A 10,319-nucleotide genomic window follows, 5' to 3' on the forward strand; every position below is an offset into this window, starting at 1 on the left:
AACCACTGTGACACTCTCTGATAAAGAAGCGCAATCATCATCCAGCTCGCCGGGACCAAATGAGACAACGGACCGGCCGTGAGGCGAGCCGGTCTTGCATCGGACCCGGACGGAAGCAAACGAGCGTGCTGGGGGTTCGTGGGGATTTACCCGCCGAAACGAGCCCGTTGCTCTCCCCAAATCACCTTCATTGACGGCTGTGCCTGCCTTAATCCCGTAGGAAGTTGGGGGGTGCTGAAGTGGCTTTTCCTCAAAAGGAAGAAAGCCGCGATCGCAACATTGCCATGGCTATGTTCTCACAATGAGAACATAAACCATTCATAAATGCTGACTCCGTGTGATCGCAGCCCAGACACACGATGCAGCGTTTATGCCCGTCAGGAGCGGAGAGAAAACATCTGCATCCAGGAACTACACAGAGGCGGAAAGACATCTTTAAAAATACACGTCCTGAAAAGGACGTTCAACACCTGCTGTGTATTGCTCTTTTGTGAATGAAAATACTCTCTTTTAGAGGGGAAATATACTTCTCTTTTAAAGGTATGCACTCTTTTACAGAAGCGCTGTCGAAGCGCCCAGGGCGTGGACTGCACAGTGTGCAGAGAGGGAGAAAGCCGCTGGTAACGTGCCGTAGATCCAACAGCAATGCTCTGATAGAGGTAAGTGGAACAGTAGTGAGACTCAGCTTGCTGCTGCATAACCGCTCGTCTCTGAAGAAAAAATCTGACTGACAGATGTACGCCTGGTTCCCTTTATACCCGTATGTCCGGGGGCAGTACATGCTAATTCTGTTTGCCAATTTCTCAAGTTCAGAGGTACACAAGGCTCTCAAGAAAGACCCCTCGTGTCACTACATTCAACACAACGTCGAGTGAGTGACAGAAGGGGAACGCAGTGTGTATCTATATGTACACAAAATGTAAACTACAGTGCATTTGTGGCGGCATGTATATGCCTTGAAAATTATTCTTAATGGATAACAAATAGTACTAGAATAATTTTTCCATTAGCTTTGTATGTCCACAAGATGGCACTAAAGTACTGATCAGTGGCACGATACATTTCTCCCAGTGTTAGGATTTTCATGAAATTTAAATATAAATTGATAGTGGAATGGAGACTGATTGTTTCTTGGAAATAACAGCAAATGTTTCTAGATAAGCATGCCAGTATAGTTTTAACATACATTTATTAATTTGGCAGACACTTTTATCTAAAGCGACTTACAAAAGAGGAAAGCTAATCATCTTAAGGAGAAGATGGTATGAAAAGTGCCATATTACAAAGTTTCACTAGAATCAGAATAGTTTTCAAAACAGATTAAACTGCAACAAGATTTTTTTATTTTTTTTTAAGTGTTAAGTACTCATGGAAAAGATGTGTTTTTGGCCATTGTTTGAAGTCAGCTTCACAGATGGAGTAGGGAAGGTCATTCCACCAACGCGGTATGATGAAGCCGAAAGTCCGGGAAAGTGTTTTGGTGCCTCTTTGTGATGGTACAACAAGGCAACATTCATTAGCCATGCGCAGGCTTCTAATGGGTGCTTAGCTCTGCAGAAATAATCTCAGGTATGCTGGAGAAGGCCCAGTGAATGTTCATTATGCAAGCATCAGTGTCTAGAACTTGATACGTGCATCAACCGGCTGCCAGTGAAAAGAGACAAGGAGTGGTGTGAAAATACGCTGTGAAAATGTTTGAGTGCACATTTCATACATATATTAATTTTTTTGACTTGCTCCTTTAAAAAAAAGTACAAATCTGGATTGCAGTGACACACTTACAATGGAAGTGAATGGGGCCAATCTATAAATGTATAAATGTTAAAATACTCTCCATTTCAAAAATGTATAGCTACAAGATGTACAGTATGCTGTGTTGGGTGTGTTAACATGAAGGCAAACTGCCATCTACAGAAATGTGTTTCCTTTATCTATAGGCTAATCTGTCCTAAGAACTAACGTATTTCATATCAAACATTAGGTCCAGATTAGGTAAAGAATGATTCTATTGGTAAGTTAGTCTAGTAGAAGTGTTGCTTTGCTGAACAATATATAATAAAAGAATGATCTACTATGCTCTGGTGTGTGTCAAGTCTTTCTCCCCTCGTGAGTTTCCGGATTGAGACAGCGACTGCAGACCTGATTTGATACTTAGGGGTCAAGTGTAAAAATTCCCAACAGCCACAAATGCTGTCGACTGAGCTTAACTTGTATTGAACCTGGAATATAACTTTTTTTATTTTCATTCAGATCAAGTTTCATTGAGCCAACATAATTTACAGTAGTTGGATTAGGTCAAATCAATGTACTATAGAATTTTTAACTCAATTTACCTAGGTTTTGTTAAAATAATTTACTTATGTTGGTCCAGCTTAATTTATTTGAGTAATCCTTAGTATATGCCAGGTGAGCAAGAGAAAGGACAGTAAAGCTGTATTAAACTCCTAGAGCCAATCTGATATTCCACAACCCATGCAGTCTGGAAATTTTTGTCAATTGAATGTTCTTGGAAATAATTTTTTTAAATTAACTTTTTGTTGAGTACAGGGTTACTGTGGTGTAAAGTAGAAATGTGTTATTGGTGAGACATGTGATGATGGTCTTTCATAACTGTGGCTAAACTGCAATGCTTAAACATCACAGTTCTTTAAAAAGTCCCTAAAATAGACAACATGTGGCTTCTGTGCCAATAATTATGTTGAAATTTATATCACAGGTGGTTGTGATGCTGCACAAAGAGTGAAAGGGACTATTCTTGCTCAAGTTCCTGTGATTTTGAGTTTAGTTGTTTGCCAATAACACACACAGAAGACTGAAAGTGTTACTTTCCTTCAGGATCTGAATCACTATCACAGTCATCATTGCTGGAGCCCATGACATCAAAATCTTCATCTGCCTCATCTTCACCATCATTCATCAATCCTTGATCTCTTTTTTTATGCTCATTTCCTTTATTTTGCCCACTGATGCCATCCAAATCTTCCTGCTTCTGGTCAAGCCTAAGCAACGAAAAAGCAGTCAGATGTATCATAAACGTTCAAAAATAACTGTGACCTATAGATTTACAAGTTTTGGTCACAGATCATAGTCAAAGTAACCCTTTACATTTCAACACAATAGATTTTTAATGGCCAGGTAAGATCTTATAAGGAATTTTACATAGTGGTTACTATGCTTGGGATCGATGCCTTTTCACACATCGATAATCAGAAAATTTTCCAAATGATTTTCAATCTCTATCTGCATTTTTTCCATATATAAATAGGTCTACTAATTGCTACACCAAACCCTTAAATCTAAGGCAAAGGCTTACCAGTATTCGTTGGTAGCTTGTGAGGTCCAGGAGTCAGTAGTAAGAGTGATGCCCTCCAGCTCCTCAAGTTGCATACGCATTACAGTCTTTGTCACTTCGTACATATTTCTCAACACAATGCTAGTAAAACTGTGAGCGGCAGGGTAACTTAAACTCTGATTTTATTCCCTTAAACATGTTTCAAAAAGGGACCCTTCACTTCCTGTATGTCTCCGATGATAACCTTAGCTACACAAATTGTTAGCTTCTTGGCATGGGTTGAATCAAAGTTTTTGCAATCGTAGGTTGTACCAGTTTACTAACTTTTGCTCCACATCCCTGCCATTCCCTATAGGATATCTGTTCATATGGGATATTAGATTGTTTGTGTTCCAGGAGTCTGGCAATTCTGCCTTATACTTTTTACACTCTATTTTTTATTTATCCAGGTATCTACCAGCTCCATCAGCTCAGAATTTGAAATTACTCCAAGTAACTACCTTTCTTTTGCCCTTTCCTCAAAACACTCCCATTTGTTTATCTGCCATAACATTACACATAACGAAACACCAGCTGCACAAAAGTGCTGACGATAACTTAATATTCACCCATGTGTTGTTTTTTTTGTGGTAACACATTTTGAGTTCCTGGTCATATGTGTTTTTTGGAGCTTCCAAAATTTGCCACCCATAAATTTGCATTTTACGAACCTACAGAGCTGAAATATTCTTCCTAAAATCTGTGTTCTGCTGAAGAAAGAATATAATACACATGTGGGATGGCATGAGGGTGAGTAAATGATTAGGGAATTTAAATTTTCTGGTTGAACTTCCTTTAAGAACAGTTTATGTTAAATCACCCCCTTATGGTGTCCCAAAGCCATTACTGCAGACTACATTAAACAGAAGTCCAACTGACAAAAATATATTGGAAAAATTATGTGCCGATCAATAATCAATGTATATATATTTTGTGACATTCCTACAAGTTACAGATATTGGGACAAATGTTATATTGATTACTAATTGCTGAAATACAGTAGTAATGCATGTACGGTAGTAATGGAGATTCGAGAGAAACATAGAAATGTACACAGCATGGCATATGTATAGTTTATGGGCTTATGAAAAGTTCTTTTTGCACAGTTTGAAGACTAGAGAGATATTAAACAGTGCAGAACCAGAAGTGTTCTGTAGGGTTCTTATGCATTTAGTACATGGGAAAGGAATTGTTCCTGTGTTTTGTTATTGTTCTAAAGTTGTTAAATTTTATGCTGAGGGAAGATGCTGGAAAATGCAGTGGGCAGGGTGTGTGTAGGGGGGTATTATTTTGTATTGCACTCTGACGATTTAAATGACTGGGTACCAGTCTAATTATATTGTCAATGAAGCATCCCTTATAACTACAAATATGAAGAAATAATAGTGTAGTGAATAGCTAGAGAAAAAAACATTTTTTGTATCATTTTTTGTATCTTGTGTCTGTTATGGTCGTTTCCTCAAACACAAACATGAAAAATATTAGTTGCCTAGTAATAAAACACAATCTGTATGTACACAAAATGTAAACTACAGTGCATTTGTGGCAGCAGGTATATGCATTGAAAATGATTCTTAATGGAAAACAAATAGCACTAGAATAATTTTTCCATTAGTTTTGTATGTCCACAAGATGGCACCTGTGCTGCACTGAAAATGTGATCTCAATGAATTGGACCGTGGCATGATGGTGCCAGACGCTATTCTGAGATGCAGGTTGGCACTGTTTGTCTATGTCTAATATATATATATATATATATATATATATATATATATATATATATATATATATATATAAACTACTGCAGATCTAATGTGTAGCTAGAAAGCAATGCTTATTACAGGTTATTTGTAACACCTTATTAAAGTCACTAATTACGCTCCTAAATAGAACAGTATTATGTTTCCTATTTCCCTATTCTAACAAGGCAGAAGGAATATTTTTATCAGTCTGCCTTTTATCAGGCTTGTACCCAGTAAACACAGAACGTTCCCCTAACGTTCCCATATGGTTCTCATTTGGTTATTTTTTTAGGGAACCAAATAAGAACGTTCTAGGAACGTTCTCTGTAGGTTTTCTTTTTTATAACCTAAAGAGAACGTTCTGGGAACGTTCCCTGCAGGTTGTTATTTTATAACCTAAAGAGAACCTTCCCAGAACGTTCCCTGCAGGTTATTTTTAGGTTTAATTTTTATAACCTAAAGAGAACGTTCTGGGAACGTTCCCTGCAGGTTGTTATTTTATAACCTAAAGAGAACCTTCCCAGAACGTTCCCTGCAGGTTATTTTTAGGTTTAATTTTTATAACCTAAAGAGAACGTTCTGGGAACGTTCCCTGCAGGTTGTTATTTTATAACCTAAAGAGAACGTTCCCTGCAGGTTATTATTTTAATATCACTTACCATTAACAGGCAGTAGAGGGCGCTCGTATTTAATATTTATAGGGTTTCCTTACCATTTTCCTGGAATGTTTCAGGTCTTTAAGTAATTTACTACTCAACTGATGACTTGAATCAGGTATGTTATACCTATATTATAAATTATAATATAGAAATGATATAAATTTTAAAGATTTTTCATGGTTTATTTGAAAGATTTTTCATTTTTATGGTTTACAATTACATACACTGTTGGGCGAAATCTATTTGGCAAGACTGAACAAAACAACACTACAATTTCACTACAGAGTTTAACAGTTTTATTAAAACAATAACAAATGGGAGGGAGGTTTTATTTCAACAGGAACAATAAAATAAAAAACTGACTCTGTTGTATTCCAGATGTGTTCCTCGGGACACCAACCCCAACTGCTGAATACAGGGAAACATTATTGTGCATCATTCACCTGTCACCCATCTGTGTCCTTCATGTAATGCAGCCTCCTCCCAAATCAGCAAAATTATAAACTGAGGAATAGATGAACACTTGCAAAAGTAGAGACTGGATTAAAAACATAAAAATACATCTAGGTTTTGGCGAATGGATGGATGTGAAAATGGATTAGCTCCTAAGGTTATTTGCCAGTAGTAAACAAGTAGCTACTATTGTTGTGATAAATGCACACAGAAGGACACATAGGTGTTGGACCGACCTAGTGGTGGATAACCTCACTTTGCACCATTGAGGCTTCCAGTGGATAAAGCAATTTCCAATTGACTACATGCATCAAACCTGCCTAGGTGTTTAAAAAGAAAACACAACATTAGTATCACTAAGGTTGTAATTTTCTAAGAGATATACATTTATGAGGGGACACTGAAAAGTGAAAAGAACTGACCTGTGCTAGTTTGCTCTTTATACACTGGCAGCCAATGTATACCATGTGACCAATATAACCCAGTTGTAGGTTAGAGACAAAAAGATTCATATGAATGTGATTTTTAAAAGATCCGATTCACCATTACATCCTATAACAAAATATATAACAATTACAAATGATCCATGAGTGTTTTAATTTTTATAATCTTAACATTATTCACCTCAGAATGCTATGTCATTTTACTTTACCATCACGGTTCACTGTAAGGTTGTTGAATATGATGTGCCACACCCCCGGAAATGATGTCATAGCCATATAACCACTGATCTATATATATAACTGGATAGCTCATGACGTCACAACAGTGAAGCTACTGCGCCGCCATCTTGGTATTCCCTAACATTCTGTACTCCTATGTGTCTCAATGGGAAATCGTCTGTTTTGGTGAGTAATTTGTACCCATCCAGTCACATTAAAACACATTTCTTATGTCTGCATACACTGTATCACAATGCAATCTTCCTAAATATGTAATTCATTATTTATTTTGACTTTAATTTCCCCCTGCTTATTCTAAATGTGAGCGTGTTATGTTACTCTTTATTGCAGCAGCATTACGTTCAGCGGCACGACGTGCGCACGTGTTTCAATAGAAACAAGTTTAAGAAACTGAGGTAAGATATCAGTAGACATTTTCAAACATATTTTTTGCAGGCTTTAAAGTTTTTATTCTGAATACATAATTGTTTTGTAGCTTTTGTTTACGTTGAACGTGCATTGTGGTTATTTTCTTAGGATAAATGAATATTATCTATGCAGCTAACGTTAACTTAGTGAGTTATACTGTTATTCATTGTGGTTATTTTCCTAAGTCAGCTTTTTTGGTCAAGTTGAATATCTAATTGCAGATCAACACCGGTTACATATGATAAATATAATGTGGGTTTTCATTAATTCTCTGTGTGATTTGTACTTTTTGCAGTGCAGGCCTGAATACGGTCCAGCTCACGGGCATCATTTATAAAGTGATCAATTGGAATAGACGAGGAGCAGGGCAGGACTGGTAATCTGGACTACCGGACATTTTTCCGGTGGACCGACAAACTTTGGGGCCGATCAGGGTGGACTGGCCATCGGGAGAACCGAGCGGGTCGCTGTGTCGGCCGCGATAATCTAAAACGAGCCGCCGCGTTAGCGAACACTACCCCCCAACAACTTTTTGACAGTTATGTCAAATCCCGGGCCGATTTCTCTTTCCAGTCCAGCCATGAAAATGTGCACATGGATATTGTTGAAGTTAAACAAGGTAAATTTGCCGTTTGGATTTCAATAAACATCGCACTGAATGCTAGATAAAACTGGAATTGGTTTGCAACGGGAGGAAAAGCTGTATGAGTCAGCCTGGCTTCACTGAAGAGCTGTTTTAACAGAGTAAAAAATATTATACTGTCTGTTTTTATTTGCAATGAAGATACTTTTGCAACATGCAGTATAAGTCTCATAAAATTACTGTGTTTCAGATAGTTATAACATTTAATATTAATAGAAAAGTTGACCCAAATATGTAAATTCTGTCATCATATACTCAACCTCATGTCCTTCCAAATCCATGTGACTCTTTTGCAGAACCCCCAAAAATGTATTTTGTATTCCATATAATGAAAGTAAATGGTGAGCAAAATAGCTTGTTTTGGTCACCAGTGGCTTTCATTATATGGACAAAAACATTTTTTTAAATGTCATCTTTTGTGTTCCACAGAAAAAGTCATACAGGTTTGGAAGGACATGAGGTTGAGTAAATAGCTGTGCGTAAGGTCTTAAGTTGGGGTATAAAGTTCAAGGCTTCGTAACTACTAGTTAGTTTGCAACTAAGTTGGTGCTTAATTTGGTTGCTCCACCTGTTCTTTTTATGTACTTGGAAGCTTTTGTTATTGAACAAATAAATATGTATGATTTCCTTGAGTGTGCATATGTCAATAAACCTATTTCTGATTATGATTTAAAACATCAGGGGATTGTTGAAATCCCCTGATGCTCACAAGCTGGTATGCTCACAAGCTGGTATGTACATGTTCCAGAAATGAATGCCAATGGATAATTCCATTAAGTAAAGGTAAATTAATGTGTGTGTGTGTGTGTATATATATATATATATATATACACACACACACACACACACACACATACTACATATGAACTTGTGTGTGTATACTATGCTACATTTTTGGTTCTGGATTTATTCTAAGAGGTACTGTCTAGTTACAATATCAACACAAAGCTAGTCGTTTTTATTAACTTTAAAATTTGTTGATGTGCATGCACCCCCCCTAAATTAGTTCACATTTACTATATAATCTAGTCAAAAATAGTTAATAATGTTGGCAAATTATGCAGATGTATAATTTGTCAACATTATGAACAATGAGAATCAACAGATTTAAACTATGAAGGCAGAGAAACATTGCATCCTGTAACAATCTGCAGATGGATAACTTTGCTTTAAAAAGGGGTATTAATAAACTTTGGTGTTGTATTTTTACTGTTGATTATTAAAGATTATGATCGTTATGGACACTCTACATGGGGATAACGACTAATGTGTGCTTAATATGTACATAGTCATAAATTACAACCTGTGGGCACTTTAGCCGCATCCTTAAGTGAGTGTTGTTTCGCGGTTAAACGCTGCACATGCCGCGATGCCCTCTGTCGGTAGGGAATAGTAAGATGGCCGCCAGAGCACTTCCGGTAGCTTCACCTACTGCTGGCAGTTTAGAATTCTATGAGCTATCCAGTTATATATATAGATCAGTGCATATAACCTATTTTTTTTTAATCACATACTTGCTTATGATGAGCTCAATGTTGATTTTTAGTAATGGAATAATTTACATGTAAAGATAGAAATTAAGAAGCTTAACTGTCCCACTTTACCCATTGTCCCACTTTGCCAGTGTTTTGACTTCACATTTCCAGGTTTCTCAAAAGCAGGACGTCATACTTGTAAACTTGTATTGCAGTGAATGAAAGACCACATTACCCCTGGTGGTCTTCGGTCACTTTTGACCGAAAAGTTTTGTATTTTGAATTTTTTTAAAACATAGCTTCATCGGAATGGTATGCACGGGATCTAGTGGTTACAGCATGAAATTACATGTTTTATTTTATTTTCTCTCAACAGGTGGCGCTAGTCTGCCTTCAAAAACAATGGATTTAAAAGGCCCAGTCTATGTTAATCTGAAATACTGCAATAATTGAAAAATTAAAAAATTATTATTATTTTCAATGGCAAAAATGGACCATAATTATTTCATAAATATGAATTGATATAAAATGCTCTCAAAATACAAAACAAAACTATTATTGAACTAAAGTATATTACATTGATTTTGCTTAAGTTTCATTTTTAGGTGTCCGGTCATGAAGAACACAAATGAGGAGCACCACAGGGTAAAATATATTTGTTTGTAATTTAGTAATATAGCGCAAGGTATCATTATATTGTATTTCATCTGCCTCTGGTAAAGAAATTAAGTAAAACCTTTCTGCTCTTCCTTGTCAGATATCCTGTTTATCTGTTGTGCGCACACACTGTGTGTGTGTGTGTTGGACTGAGTATGTATATGCCCTATTCAACTACGCCTCTGTTTAATGCATATAGAGGAAACACACTTGTGTATCTAGGTATTACAGTGGAATAGAAATACAACACTTCCCCAAAAGACCATAA

The sequence above is a fragment of the Xyrauchen texanus genome, chromosome 4 (genome assembly GCF_025860055.1).
Source record: "Xyrauchen texanus isolate HMW12.3.18 chromosome 4, RBS_HiC_50CHRs, whole genome shotgun sequence".
NCBI lineage: Eukaryota > Metazoa > Chordata > Actinopteri > Cypriniformes > Catostomidae > Xyrauchen > Xyrauchen texanus.